Genomic DNA, 14631 nt, shown 5'->3' with positions numbered 1-14631 from the left:
GTTCGTTTTGATTTATTGCGTATCATCGAATCTTTCGTTTAACGCGTTTATCACGATTGCTTTATCGCGTATTTATTCGTCCTCCATTCGCTACGCGCATATATTATTTGCCTTCTTTCTTCGCGTATTGTCGCGTGGAACGTTTACGCGGAAAAAAAAGTAAATATCGATTTCTCGGTATTCTCTTTTCACGCGTCCCTACATTGTTGCGATAGATTGTTGTGCGTCTGATACGCTTATCTCGCGATAAGAGTCGAGCGAAAATTATAAACGGTTTCGTGTTTATTGTGGTCGAGCTCGACGAGTCGATCTCGCCTACCTGTTTACATATACCTCGCGTTAATTCTTGTCGCGCCGATAACTATGGACCTCGTTTACCGGTGATGTAACAGTTGCCAGACTCTCGTTATTTTAATAACTTCGAGACTCGAATAAATCCGCGAAATATCCATTAACATTCGTTCGGTATTTCAGAAGCGGTAATTTGTAAAAAAAATACACGTTATTTTGCGATTCGATACCTCTTATCTCGTCTAAGAATATTTCCATAAAAACGATTACCACGATCGAAAGCCTCTTCGTAAATCCTTGACGTAAGAGGCTACCGGTAATTAGTGCAATCACAATTATTGGCAGCAAGAGATAAAAAAGAAAAATAAGAAAAATAATATTTTCACGTAATTCAGGAAAATTCGTGTTTTTGCAAGAAAACGACGCTCGCCGCACGTTTTTCCTCTATAAATAATAGGCTAATTTTTATTTGTCGCTTTAATAATTCTCGTACGTAACATTGTCATAAGGGAACCGACTGGTTTGTTGCATAATGTCGGTAATTTTACGGTATTTGCGTGGTGATAAGGCATGCGCCTCGGACGTTTCTAAGATACAAACACCGGTCTTCCACGTCGCCACGTCTCATTGCAACTTCAAAGTCGATCTGTGACGTTGCATAGGTTAACTGGCGTGGAAGATCCGTCGCTGTGTGATCGATCACCGCGATATCGAGGCGTGCACCAGAGTCGAAACGAAGTATCATCTTGGTCGCTGGTAGATCGTAAATCGTCGAATCTTTCGCGAGAAGTTTTCACGAGTGGTAATGGACGCGTGGTAATAAACGAGCTGATTTACGCCACTTTTTTCTCTCTCTCTTTCTTTAACTCCGTGCCCCGAATTCTGTTTCTTCGCAGTTCAAAGTTAACTCAGCTCACAGACGTGCTCTTGTAGTTTCCTTGCACGAGTATTTCTTTTATTTTCATTCGTGGCAAACAACACGTATTTTTTTTTTTTTTTTATTAATATGTAATCGAGAATGGAAACTCGATCACAAGCCAACGCGATCAGATGAGTCGGATTATTGAAACGCGACGTGAAACAAGTTGCTCGTTCGACCGGAGTGTCGTGTATTACACGGTTGCATAATGGCTCGATTAGACGAAGGCGTAATTGAAGAGTGAATCGTGAAAGTCGCGCATCTTCGCAGTAAACACGATTCCGGTTAGAGGGGAAAAGCGAGAAAGTTCTAAAGGTCGCGTTAGCCTGGGTTATTCAGTCGGCCGTTGTGTTTAAATGGTAGCCATTGAACCATTATCTCGAGCAAGTTATCGGAAAAACGTTTCCCCGATCCCGCTTCTTCTCCGCTGAGCTCTAAACTCTCGGGGGCTTTGAATGGGGTGGTTTTGGGGGGAAAGGCGCGCGTTTTAGAGGCTAACTCTGCGGCGAATTAAAATTATATCGCAAAATCTTCTTTCCTGACTGAATTGGCCAAAGTGGAAAATGTTTGGAAAAACGGAATAAATTAGAACGTCGTTTATTTATACGCGTTGGATCGAAAAGCAGAATTTTCCCCCCAATTCATTATTATATCTCTTACTCGCAGAAAATTCGGTGAAGAAGCACGAGAGAGGACACGGAATACGGAAGATCTGGAGGCCTTCGAACAATCTACGTGACCGGCCACGTGACTGGTGCGCGAACAGGTATGTGGAAATTTATTTTTGCTTTTTGATTCGGTGTTGTGTGCGCGGTGTTGTTGGTAGTTTTCACAGCTGAAGAGGAAGGGTGATTTTTCGCGCGATAAAAGTGAAAGCAACCGTGAGTCGAAGCGACCGATCGATCAGTTTTTGCTCCACGCTTTTCATTCTCTCTTTCTCTCTCTCTTTCTCTCTTTTATTTTTTCCAATTCGAACGATTTTGCTTCTAATTCGCTTTTTCATCGCGACTCGCGAATGTTTGTTTCGTTCGATCGAGACGAGCGAATCGAGTTGATTCGTACAAAATCGATCAACTTGTCGTGCTTTAACGCTTTTTTTTTTTTTTTTTTCTTTTATTCAGTGCATGCAATTTTCTATAATAAGCAGAGACGTTCAGACATTAGATTGGATCTATGTCGAGGGAAAATTGCAGGCTCGTTCAACTTGTGATCCCGCAAAAACGTTTTGAAAAAACGAGAACGGCCAATTTTTCGCATCGATTCGGTAAAACGATGGAGGATAATGGAGACTCGAGAGAGAGTTTAACTCGGTTTCATTAGACCCCGTTTGTCGTTCGGATGGCGCATCACGAACAGTCGATGATTATTCGCCGCGTTAATTACTCGCCATTAACAAGTTTCAAGTACAACCAACGAATCAAGGTCTTTCGTCCCTAAATTTTTGCACAAATTTTGCACGGAGAGTTTACTTTTGCTTTTCTCTCTCTCTTTTCTTTTTTTTTTTTATCATTCCCTCCCGTTTTCCAACGTTCCCTTTCCAACGCGATTTCGCACACGCGTCTCCGACGATGTTCGATAAATTGCATTTACACGACCACTTATCGAATCCACCTGTCTGAATTCTCACATTCTCGAACGTTTCACACTCGGCAAAATCAACTTTGTTTTATCTTTTTCTTTTTTTCCTCTCCCTCTCTTTCCGCGCTAAAACGATTCCATCGATCATTTATATTCAATTAGTCTCGACCTGCAACCTGTAACAATCGTCGGGTCTCGTTTCTCGTCTGCTTTTCGACCGTCTATTTCTCTCTTTTTTTCAATCGTTCCCTTAAAATCGTTCCATTCTTAGGTAGGATAGGAAGGGTAGAACCGATAGCAGGATTTTATTGTCTATTCTATAGTTTTATCACGGTTACACACTGCTGACGCCACCTGGGGGTGTTTTTCCACCAGCCCGAGAGATTTTCCTTTAATCTCGCACCCCCCCCGGCGCGTATCGTCTTTTATTATCGCGATATCGGGAAAATTTCTTCTTCGGGCCGACGATAATCGAAGCGGCACGCTCCAAGTAAAAATTTTTATCGTCTACTTCCTCGCCTCGTCCAGAATCTGTTAATCGCGTTTCTGCAGATCGTGCGAAAATTTTTATCGACGTTTTCGCCGTAAGCAAACCCGCTTCTTACCACTACTGTTACATTGCGAGAGTTTTGCCTCCCTTTTCTCTCTTTCCCCCTTTTCCTCTTCTCTTTCGAACGTTGGCGACCTTAGGAAACAATGACGCGGAAAGATGATCGGAGAACGAAGCGATTGGATCCGTGATGGCGAATTGGAAACGGCGCGGGTATCGAGTATCCGCTGGATGTGCGCGTGATGCAACGGCAGTTCGTCTTAATATCGATGGCGTAGGTGGACGAGATAAAGTATAATCAAGAGGATACGCGGCTCGAAAGTGAGACATATTGCTCCTCTTACACGAAACGTAATCGAGACGTAAATAGTTGTGTGCCGGTGACGCAATCGCGCTCGTAAACCCGCTCGACAACTTTTTCTTTCCTTTTCTTTCCTTTTTTTCCGATCCCAATTTTCATTTCCGTTCATCGTCAAATTCGAATTAAATAATTAAACTATTCATCGCGCATAATTTTTCAATGAGATTCCAAATTAGAGGAGTAAATTCGTGCTTGATGAGGTAAAAGGGAAAATTCGTCGTTTCCAAATTTAAAATTCCAAACACCGTTTTCCGAAGCTAGAGACATTCAAAGAAGAAGCTCGACAAAGTTGCGCCATTCTTCTTATCGCGACGAGCCGGCCAACTTCACCCCTTCGCCACGAATATTTCGGTGGTTGCAGGTGTATTAAGCCCGTTCATCTCAATATTGGAAAACTTGGCCGATGTAAACGAGGTTCATACGGCGAAACAGGAATTTTCTCTCGTCGAATCGAGCCGAGTTTCTTTCCACCAACTTATTCTTCCAACCGACCTTTCTCCCCCTATTTTTCCCCCCATTTTTCCAACGAGAAAAGAGATTGGAGAGCAGCCGCGCGAATATCCTTCGTCTCCTTCGACTTCTCTCCCTCCTTCCTTTGGCCGAGAGATGGATAAAAATCTCGATCGAGGAAACGCGTCCCCGTTCGTGGTAATTAATCGCGAAACGTTACTCGTGTCTTTCGCCATACGTGTTTCCCTCTTCTCCTCTCCTCTCTTTCGAGGAAGGGAAAGATCTTCCTCGAGGAAGGAAGTTTGCCAAGTTTCGCACGAGGATCCGCACGAAGGTTTTTAAATCAATTTGCGAACTTTTGCCGCCCGATGTCGAAAGAAATTTACGCGGGGAGGGGTCTTGGACTCCGTGGACTTGAAGGAAAAAAAAAAAAAGGAAGAAAGAAATTCTGCTGTTACTACGCGCGTTACATGGAAACGACGTTTCGCGAGAAACGAGAGAAAAAAGAGGGGGCGAGATTAATATCCATTGTTCGTTGAAAAATTCCTTTCAATTTTTTTCTCTCCGTAAGAGAATTTCTTATTTGTTTATTTTTTCCTTCTTCTTTTTTCCCCTCTCTCTTCAAAATGCAAAACGTACGCGCTATGTAAGGCGAACGAACGATCCTCGCGTAATGAAATTTACACCTCTCCTTCCTTCTTCCTTCCTTCCTTCTTTCCTTCCTTCCTTCCTTCCTTCCTTTCTTCCGTTCTTTTTTTCTTCCTTTCTCACGTGGATGGAGGAAGAAAAAGTCAAGTCAAGAGACGTTAATCTAAGAATTTGTTTTCCCCGACCGGCGCTAATTTGTTCCCTCGTCGCATTTTAATTCCTCGAATCTCGCTTTTTCTATTTCCATGTGATCCGTACAATTTATTAGACGCTTTAATAAGACTCGTACGTAAAAATGGTGGCGAAGGATTCCTCGTTCCATTCTTTTCTCTTGCGTTTTTTCTTTTCTTCTTTCTCTCTCCTTTCTCTTCTTTCTTTTTTTTACTCGTTTCGTAACACGCCCACATTCTACGTGGATTACATACGGCAAGTTGGTCTTATTAACATCGCCCGCCAGGTGGACGAGATAAGAGTTAATCGTTGGAACGTGGCTTTATACGGAGGAGTGAAAAAGGGAGACGCGGCTAATTAGTTATTCGGATAAATTTATTCTCCATTTTATTTTTCATTCTACAAATACTTCCCAATTTTGATTGTGAAATAGCGGAATTAATGAAATACGACGCGATTTTTATTCGCTTTGCGTTTGCTTTCAAATCCTCTCTCTCTCTATATCTCTTCTGAAAATTCTACCCTTCTCTCTTTCTTCCTTTATTTATGAATGACATTCGGGATCTGTTTTACATTTTCCACGATCGAACGTGAAACGTTTTAACACGGAAAAAGGAGAGAGAGAGGGGGGAAAGAGGAAAGAAAAGGATATAAACCTACAGAGACTTAACATCTCGTAAAAAGAGCGAGGTTCTCTCACTTTTCCACCCAACAAACTTTTCCCCTTTCAACTTTTCCCAACTTTTCCCTACAGGTCCTAATCGATTTTACGAGTTCAAATTATTCCCATTTACATTTTCAATTTTAAAAACCATGGGAAGAAAATATATCTTTCCCGTCCCACAGAACGTATATAATACATTTTTTCCCCTTATTACTATACATCGAAACGTGCTCTGTATGCTTATGATACTTATAATTAATCCATCAAAGGTAATGATCGTAATTACGATCCTCGAAGCATCGATTCGAACAATCTCTCCTCCTCGCTTTCTCCCCGGGAAAACTTTGATCTTTTGTCATCCAGTTTGTCGTCAACGATGATGGGAAAAATAATAATGGAGTAAAATCGCGCGTTTAAAGATAACCGTTTCGAGCAAGAAAAAAATCGATACGAATGATATCTCTCCGTCGAGAAAGATTTCTCCGGATATTCGAAACACCCCGATCCTTTTGCACGTTTTAATATCGGTCCCCTCCCGATCAAGGAATGGACGCGTCGTCCAATCGGGGGCGATATTCACGCGCGCGTATTCAATCAATTTATTTCCTCCAACTTATCCGGAAACCATTTCCTCCAGAATTTCGACCCGCTTCACCTTAATGGCGGAAATTCCGTGTTCTAAACGGCGGTTTATCTCTCTTGATACGTGTCTCGAAGAGTGTCACTCGGTTCCGTTTCGAAATTATATAATTTCGAACAACGCTTGTTCCGTTGTGGAAACGGGGATTCGTCGCAAATAGTAATCGCGAGAATGAGAATTTTTGCGCAAATGTTTTACAGGGGGACGACGTGCGACTTTGAGATTAGAGTTTCGAAACAATAGGCCTCGTAATTGCGAGTTGAAAAAAACTCTGCGAGATCGCTTCCAACGCAGTATCCGCTCAAACAGTGAAGATAGTGAAGAGTTTTATTCCGTATTATCGCTCCAATGATACGATTCGATATCGAGCTTCTGTTATTTACGAACACTATCGACGACGCAACGGAGGAGATGAAAAATCGTTATATTTTCAAGTGAGATTCGCGGTAGTCAAGTTTCCCTCCTCGTGATTTATGATGGAAACTTGTTATGGGAAGGAAAATGGATGATGGCGATATTTTTTTCACCGATTAAAGGACAAAAGGCATCGCAATTTTCGTGGAAATTGGTGGAACAAAGGGGTCGTATCGCAACGTGATTCGCAAACGGAGTCTCGCGTTAAGTCGCGAGCGGATTCGTAAATCTTTGGGAAACGTAGGCGAGTTAGATAACGAGGGAAATATTCCAAATACCGGGGACGGTATAATTTAATCTCCCCAGATTCGGCCGGCGTAAATCGAGCGAGCACAAACGGTTCCTTCTTCCAACGCCGCTTTTGGATAAAAGTGTTTTTATCGAAAAAAAAAAGAATAGGGAGAGAGACAGCAGATATATTTGAAGATTCTAGTTGAATTACAGGTGAATTTCGATACAAATGACGTGGAAACGGATGGAGCATTTGATCTGGAAAGGGTTTATTAAAAAGATAAACACACGTGTCCAAATAGAGATAAAATTTTTATCACTCTAGAATTCTATCGATTTCTCGTTCGATTAAGTTTGTTGATTCTAAGTTGCGCGATTCTAAACTTTGCCATCGTATTTTTTTCCTCCCACTTGTTCGCTCACGGGGTTTCATCTTATCTGAGAAAGACTTAATTTGTGGAACGACGAATAAAATTGCGCGTTGAACGTCGTCCGATCGAGTTTTATCGCCGATCTTACGCTCTTTATCAGCCGGCCCGGTAAAGAAACTCGTTACCTTTTTCTCGATTACCTTTCACTTCGCGTCGCCCGATCGGAAAATCTCGTCCGCCTCTCGAAACTGTCGCTAAAAGCTGGTTGTAACCTGGTTACAACTCGATGCCAGAAGGAAAAGGAATATTAACGCTCGAGTCGAACGATACGTCCAGGGAACAATTTCGTTCGATCGAAAATTTCCACGCTTTTTCCACGCAAAGCGTTGTTTTTTTGTCTCCGACGAAATCACGGAACAATGATACGGATTAGAACGAGTCAATATTTGGACAGGGTTTATCGGGATCATTTTATATCTTTCCAATTACTCGAAATTAAAATTGGAAGGGAAATTTCTTATTTTCGGAATTTTTCCCGCAATTTAACGCGAACGTAAATTATTGATGAAAGTTCACTTTTCTGTTCGATTTTATTTTCAATTTCGATCGGTATCGATCACGGTAATATATTTAATTTTTAAAATTAATTTATCGAATCTAAATCATCGATTGGGACGAAACTATGATTCTTTACTGTTCAAATAATTGATTTCGATTTCGTATTTTCGAATCTACTTGTTATCTTGTTGTCTCGTTTTCCATTGGCCGAACGAAGACGAATATATATTTGAATTTTCGATCGGAAGAAACGGTTGAATCATGATTGCTCGTCGATCATCTGCGGAATGAAAGATGGATACGTAACACGTTGCAAGAACGCGGAATTTTTGATTGGCGGACACGTTATGCCGTTTAATTAATTCCGTGGTCGGCCTTAAAATTTCATTTTCCCCTGTTAAATGGGAGTTGCGTGCCGCCGGAAAATCGTAAATCTCTTTTGTCTCGTTCGCCCTTGTATCTTTTATTCGAATTTTAATAGAAAGTAATTAAAAAAAAAAAGAAAAAAGTAAAATTCCCCCAATACCGAATCTCCCTTTCTTCGAATCTCAATTTTTTTTCCATCCAATTTCGTCAATTTCGCGAAAAAGACACGAGGAAGCGAACGTTCTCTTTCTCTCAATTTTAATTTTTTTTCTTCTCGTGTTAAAATCCCTCGATAATTTGCACAAATTCGCGGCCGTTTCCATCTTTTCGCTTCCTTTATTATTATTTCATGAAACCGTAAATTGGATAACACGAATCGGTTAAGTAGCAACGCTTTTCTGTAATTCCGTAATGCAATCGCAATGTTGCGACACGGAGCGATGAAATAATATTTTCGTTGAAATCCAAGCGGCGATAAAATAACTCGGTTTGCCACTCGGATGCATTTTCAAACACCCACCCAGTTACGAATAATCGGCCGCTCTTCTCGGATGGCATCGGTGAAAATAGTCGGGTTCGAGTCACGAGATCGTGTTGGAATAACCGCGAGTTGGACGATTCCGCTTCTGCGGTTAAACGTCGCGTTCCTTCTTGCCACGTATCGCGTAAATATTTGACGTGAGATTAAGTATTATCATCGCGGCACGTCGCGATTTTTCCATCGGACGCGCAGATTGATAACGCGGCTCTCTCGCTTCTTGCTTCTCTCGCGGAGATAACGTCTTCTTTGTCGAGATATATTAATAAACGCCCTTCTCGATCATTCTCGCGGTAATCGAGAGATGGCGAACCCGGTCGAGAGACGGAGCCAATCCACTCGAATCTTCTCCAAACAAGATTCCTTCTTCTTCTTCTTCTCGCCGCCAATTAATCTCTCGTTGGAGAAGAATGGAGTCAATGGAGCGGACAAAGAGATCTTTTATCGAAATCGGCGGAGCGGTTCGTCAATTTTTCACGATTCACTTTTGCTTCTCCTCCGCCAATCCTCTCACGAAGGAGGAAGGTTCTCGTGTTGACATCGAGTAAACTTTCTTGCCTCTTTTGCCTCGCTGCGAAAGCGATCGGCCGACTCTCGACGCAAATAAACGCCACGCGCCGACACCCGCCCGACCATTATCACCGGTGCTGGAATTTCAAAGTCATCGATATTCGCCCTTTTTATTCGGCCCCCAATCCCCTTTTTTCACATTAATGAAAGTCAAATGCCACCCTTTCTCGCTGAACAGGATCTCGACGGTCTTCTTCGAAAGCGATCGACGCGTTAAAACGAAGACGAGGAAAGCTCGTTTTCGTAATTTATTTTTCATCGACGATTCATCTCGATAGTTATTTCGCAACTCTGTAGAACGCACGGTCTTTGGAACAATCGTTTCACTAATGTCTCGTGTCGCGGAGGATGACTAATTGCGCCGAGCGCTTTTAACTCGCGCGTCGAGCGAAGCAAGGTAGAAAGCACGACGGGGCGTAATCGTAAAACACGCGTCTGACCATCGTTCGAAACGGTGATCGTAAATCGACGGAGTTTAAGGCTGATCGAACTCGGTTGCAACTTATCTCCATACATGGCCACCAAAGTAAAACGTGCCCGTGCAAAATTTGCAATATAGTAGGCTGTATTCCAGTATCGTAGTGCGCGAGTTAAAATCTGAAATGGCCAAGGAACGTACTATTTTTGCCTAAATATACCCATTAAAGCGTAGTTAACTCGAGTGAAAAGTTAGCGAGGAACACTAGCAGGTAATTTATTGCTATTTCGAGTCAATCACCTGTCCTCGAGGACTAACGAAAGGATGGGTGTACGTATTTTTCAACACCGATTCGAATTCAATTTTCTCCTTCAATTTTTCTTCGTTTGCCAAAGCGTTCGAAAATCTGTATCTCTCTTTGTTATTACAAGAGCGAGTAGAGTATAATCCCTTTGTTAAGTAAATTTATCTTGAACGGTCTTCACTCTTCTTATGGTCAGGTCACTGGTTACTTTCTTCAGAACTCTTTATATGTTGTATATGCTATTCTTGGACGTTTCCAAAGTTGGAATTTATTCTTTCGCAATCCTGTTCAGCAGTAATTCTACCACGTGAAAAACAGGTAGAATTGTAAGAATGAGGAAATTTTAGCAATGAAAAGAATTCCAAAAAATTAGAGAAAAAAATAATGAAAAAGAGTTTTTAAGAAAGCGCAATGATGAAATATATAATAAAATAGAAGAAATATAATATATTATAGAAGAAGGGGAATAATATTTCAGTAATTCGGAAAGGCATATTGCAGGAAACGGAAAAAGAAAGGAAATTTGGCAATTAAGCAAACAACGTTTGAAACGAATTTCCATTGCATTTTAATAGGTGTTTCTCTGATGGTAATATATATATATATATATGTAACGAACGTAAAATTCAATTTCGTGTAGTAGAAAGGAACGTTGTGGGAACAAGTAGAATCGATGTCGCGATGAACTCGCGTTGACAACGAGCGACTACTATTTTATTACGACTACTATTCTCGCGATATAAGAATGTTATTGACCACAAAATTTCGCGAAAATCGGTATCCATTCGAATATGGCGAACTCGAAAATAGATAGTAATATATATACCAAATTAGTTAGTTGGGCTCGATCGAGTTTACTTTCGTCCTCTTTTAAAATTTACGAGCTCCACGAACGATTAAATATTCATAGTCGAACGAAAAGAGAGAGATTAATTTTTTTTTCTAAAGAATATTAATTATTTTAAAATACTTTTCACGATCGTAAAATAGAATTGTCTTCGTGTCGTGCAATTTGACCAAAGATGTCTCTCTTTTTGATTCTAAACGGTTATCGTGTCATTGACCACGATGAGCCGGAATTAAATTCTTAGAAGGACTTATGTACGTTGATAGATACGTGGGTGTTACGAATTCTTCCTGCGACACGTCAATCACCGGATTTCTCTCATTTACCCTCTGCTATTCGAAACTATAGATTTAGAAATAGTCATAACTCCATCAACTCGATTTAACATTGCTTCCAATTTATTTTAAACCGCGCGATCGAACTCGTCTGCCATTAACACGATTGAATTATTCATATTTCGTTTTATATTACACAGCGCGTTCAATTATTAAATAAGCGTAAACGCAGAGATAATTAACGCAATGACAAAGTAAAGAAAAAAACTGGCGAGACCAATCTCGAAAAGAATGTTCACCAATAGCTCTTTTTTAAATAAGTTTCACGCGATGATCGTTAAATTTTTACGTTCTCCTTCAAGACAAGACTGGTACATCCTCGTCAACGCAATTATTCCATGACGGTCGTTCCACGGCAAGGATTTTACGCGATTTCGACCCGTAGCCATAACTTTCCTCTCCGTGTCGCTGTGTTCGTTGCCCGACTTGGTAGCTCGTGCTTCGTTATGCTTTCTTTATCCCTAGTCGCGCGTTTAACAAGACAATTCGCGAGTCCCCAAAGCGCAACGCCTCGGGGATTTTTCTTTCCCTTCGATCGTCTCGCCTGGATGCTGGTGGAAACAACTACTAGAAACTTTCGACGAGGAAAGTGCAAAAGAGTGGAAAACGCGAATCTTAGCGTTCGAGGAGTGTTGTTGCTCGATTAACGATTCGCGTAACATCGCGTGCCGGAACAACAGCTATTAATCCAACGAATAAATTATTCCGTTCCGTTGAATAATTAAATAGAATTATCTCTAGACAGTGTTACTTGGATCTTTCCTGTAATAACCTGTAACCACAGGTGACTATCGAGAGATCGAAAAGCATGGAAACTATCGTCCTATTTTTCCTACTTTCGCCTGTTTTTCGGCAAACATCTCAACGCTATCTTCGATTCACCATCTTTACACATTTATTTAAGATGTTAAAAATCATTATTCGAAGATATAGCTTTTTTAATTTTTGTCGACAAATTTGCTTTCACGTCTACGCGAATAACGACACGATAATAGTAATTTGGCTGGTTTGGTAGCGATGGTAATGGTGGTGGTGGTTTTTTGGACGGCTACGGCCTCGATAAAATGGGGCGGAAGCGATGACAACGAGGTGGGTGGTAGGGAGCAGCGTCGTCTATGGCCGGTGTCCGATTAATCAGAAATTAATAGGGCACAAGTAACGCGGCAAATTTACAGGCAAATGTTTTCATTCGTGATTAATATTCGCTCCCATGAAAAGGGGGAGGGGGATATAATCTGGCCGATCGCGTCGCGTCGCGATGTATAAATTATTTCAAACTATGTTTCCATTTATCGTTCCATCGATTATACCATCCTCCACCCTTGTTTTTATCCACCGTCTCGATTCATTCTCCCTTCCGTGTTCCACTGGTGACACAGAAATCACCGCTTCATCGCGGAGGTGTTAATTTTTCTAAAATTAAAAGATTACGAGCTAAAGAGAAACGACGATGAAAATATTGTGAAGAAATATTTCGAGTTTAACGAGGAATATCAAGGAGATGAAATTTTGAAATTAGAAAGACTGGTTTACTTTTCTTAATCTTCATTCATCTCGTTAATATATTAATTGATACCATGGAAAAAACGATCGGTATATTATGCGAAATTCGGAGTTATGTAATAAAATCGTTGCAACAAAGCAACAGGAACGCATCAACGTCGAAGTCGACGAATAATAATCCGAGGAACGCATACGCTTTATATCTTTTTCCCTTCGCGTTTCGTGTCCAGTTAAATTATTCTAATTGGGATATTTGGAGAAATATAGCCGAACGAGGGAAAACGGAGGAGAAATTAGAGATCGTGTTTCCATTTCTAAACGCTTGGAGAAAGAAAGAAAGAAAAAAAAAGAAAACGAGGCTATTTCCGACCAGATTCATTCATGCAAATTTCTCTAAAAGCTATAATCTTTGAAATAGACGAGGGTAAACGGCGGAGAGCCGTCTAAATGATACTAACGGAATATTTATGAGGTAATATAGGGTAAACGTAATCACTCGTTATCACCGTTCCGCGAACAGTTCGTATTCACCGATGTTTCGAGGTAGTTAGCGACAAAGGACACGGATAATCTTGTTTCCGGCGATATCCCGAGGAAAAATACGCGGCTCGTTCTATCGCATGGCGGGCAATAAACGCGTGGCGAGCAGCCTCGTTTCCGTTTCGTCGTTGCTTGCTACTTATCTTTTCCACCTGTTCATCATCGACAATCGTATTTCCCGATTGTTTGAGCGCGCGGATCATCTTTTTCTCTCGATTCGTTCCACGCTAATTGAATTCACGTTTCCTCTTTTTTTTTTTTTTTTTTTTTTTACCGCTCCCTTGGCAAATTTCAAAGGAAATTTATATTTAAATTTATCCGTTGCGATCAATTTAATTCCTCTGTAACAAAATAATGCTTCTCTCTCCCTGCGCCGGTTTAGAAACTGCTTTTTAGATTCGTTTTTGTCGAGATCGTTTTTTGCATGCCAACTAAATGAAAATCGCTCGATTAATATAGGAAACGAACCGTGTAATTGCAATGTTTTTCCAAACGTATATATGTATGTATAGATACATTCCCTTATCTTGGAACAAAACGAAACGAAGAATTTTTAATCATACATGTTAAAAAATGTTATTCGATCATTATCCGATCGTATGTTTTTACGTATGTTTGCTCGCTCGTTGGATGGAAAATGGCGAATACCACTACGATTGGCGAAAAGGATCGTTTTATCGGTCGTATTTATTCGAAAGAACTCACGGTTTTGATCAATGGTAATCGTTTCGTGTCTGTAAAAAAAAAAAAAAAAATATTGGCGGCGATGGAGAGAGAGAGAGGGACGCCGATTTTTCACTTTTGTTCATTCATATTCCCTCCGTTTCTCTCCCTTCCATAAACTCGATCGATTTCGCGTTATCGTCCAAGTTTCACCCTCGCGCCTCTGTTTTAATTCGCCACCGTTGCTCGCCCTATTTTTCACCGCCGACCATTGCACGATTAATCCAGCGAGCAGCGTTTGTCTCTGCATATTTCATCGATTTCGCAGAACTGTCACTCTTTTAGGCGAGACTTTGTTGAAATTTTGAACCGATCAAAATTAATCGCGCTATTAATCGAACCAGCAATCGCCAACATTTCTTTTTCTTTTTCTTTTTCTTTTTCTACAATTTCTACAATTAATTTAACATTTCGATAATCTCTTTCTTTCGCCGCGAATAAAAAAAAAGTATGATATAATATGCCCGAATTAATTTGGAATAGTAATAATCCTTTTTTAATATTAATTCAACATTCCGGTAATAACTCGTTTGTCGTAAAAAATTCAATTTTCTTCGATACGCGCTGTCGAATGAAATGAAATAAAAAAAGAGAAAAATATAACACGGGTTGTAATAATGATCGAATCGAGAATTAATTCG

General features: G+C 40.7%; 1 protein-coding gene across 8 annotated transcripts in view; it reads left to right on the top strand.

Annotated features, from left to right (window-relative positions):
• The window catches only part of LOC107998746 (extracellular serine/threonine protein CG31145), a 101389-nt gene that overhangs the window by 4107 nt on the left and 82651 nt on the right, over window positions 1–14631 (top strand). For 2 of the 8 annotated variants that reach the window (XM_062084619.1, XM_062084614.1), the window contains exons 1-2: window positions 121–479; window positions 1877–1976. The gene's annotated coding sequence lies outside the window, so the exon portion shown is untranslated. Of the gene's footprint in view, window positions 1–120; window positions 480–668; window positions 1108–1876; window positions 1977–14631 lie in introns of those variants that run through there. The other 6 variants (XM_062084618.1, XM_062084613.1, XM_062084612.1 and 3 more) reach the window with 4 other exon arrangements.

The sequence above is a fragment of the Apis cerana genome, linkage group LG14, assembly GCF_029169275.1.
Source record: "Apis cerana isolate GH-2021 linkage group LG14, AcerK_1.0, whole genome shotgun sequence".
Classification (NCBI taxonomy): Eukaryota; Metazoa; Arthropoda; class Insecta; order Hymenoptera; family Apidae; genus Apis; species Apis cerana.
This window is presented reverse-complemented; position numbering and strand designations above follow the sequence as displayed.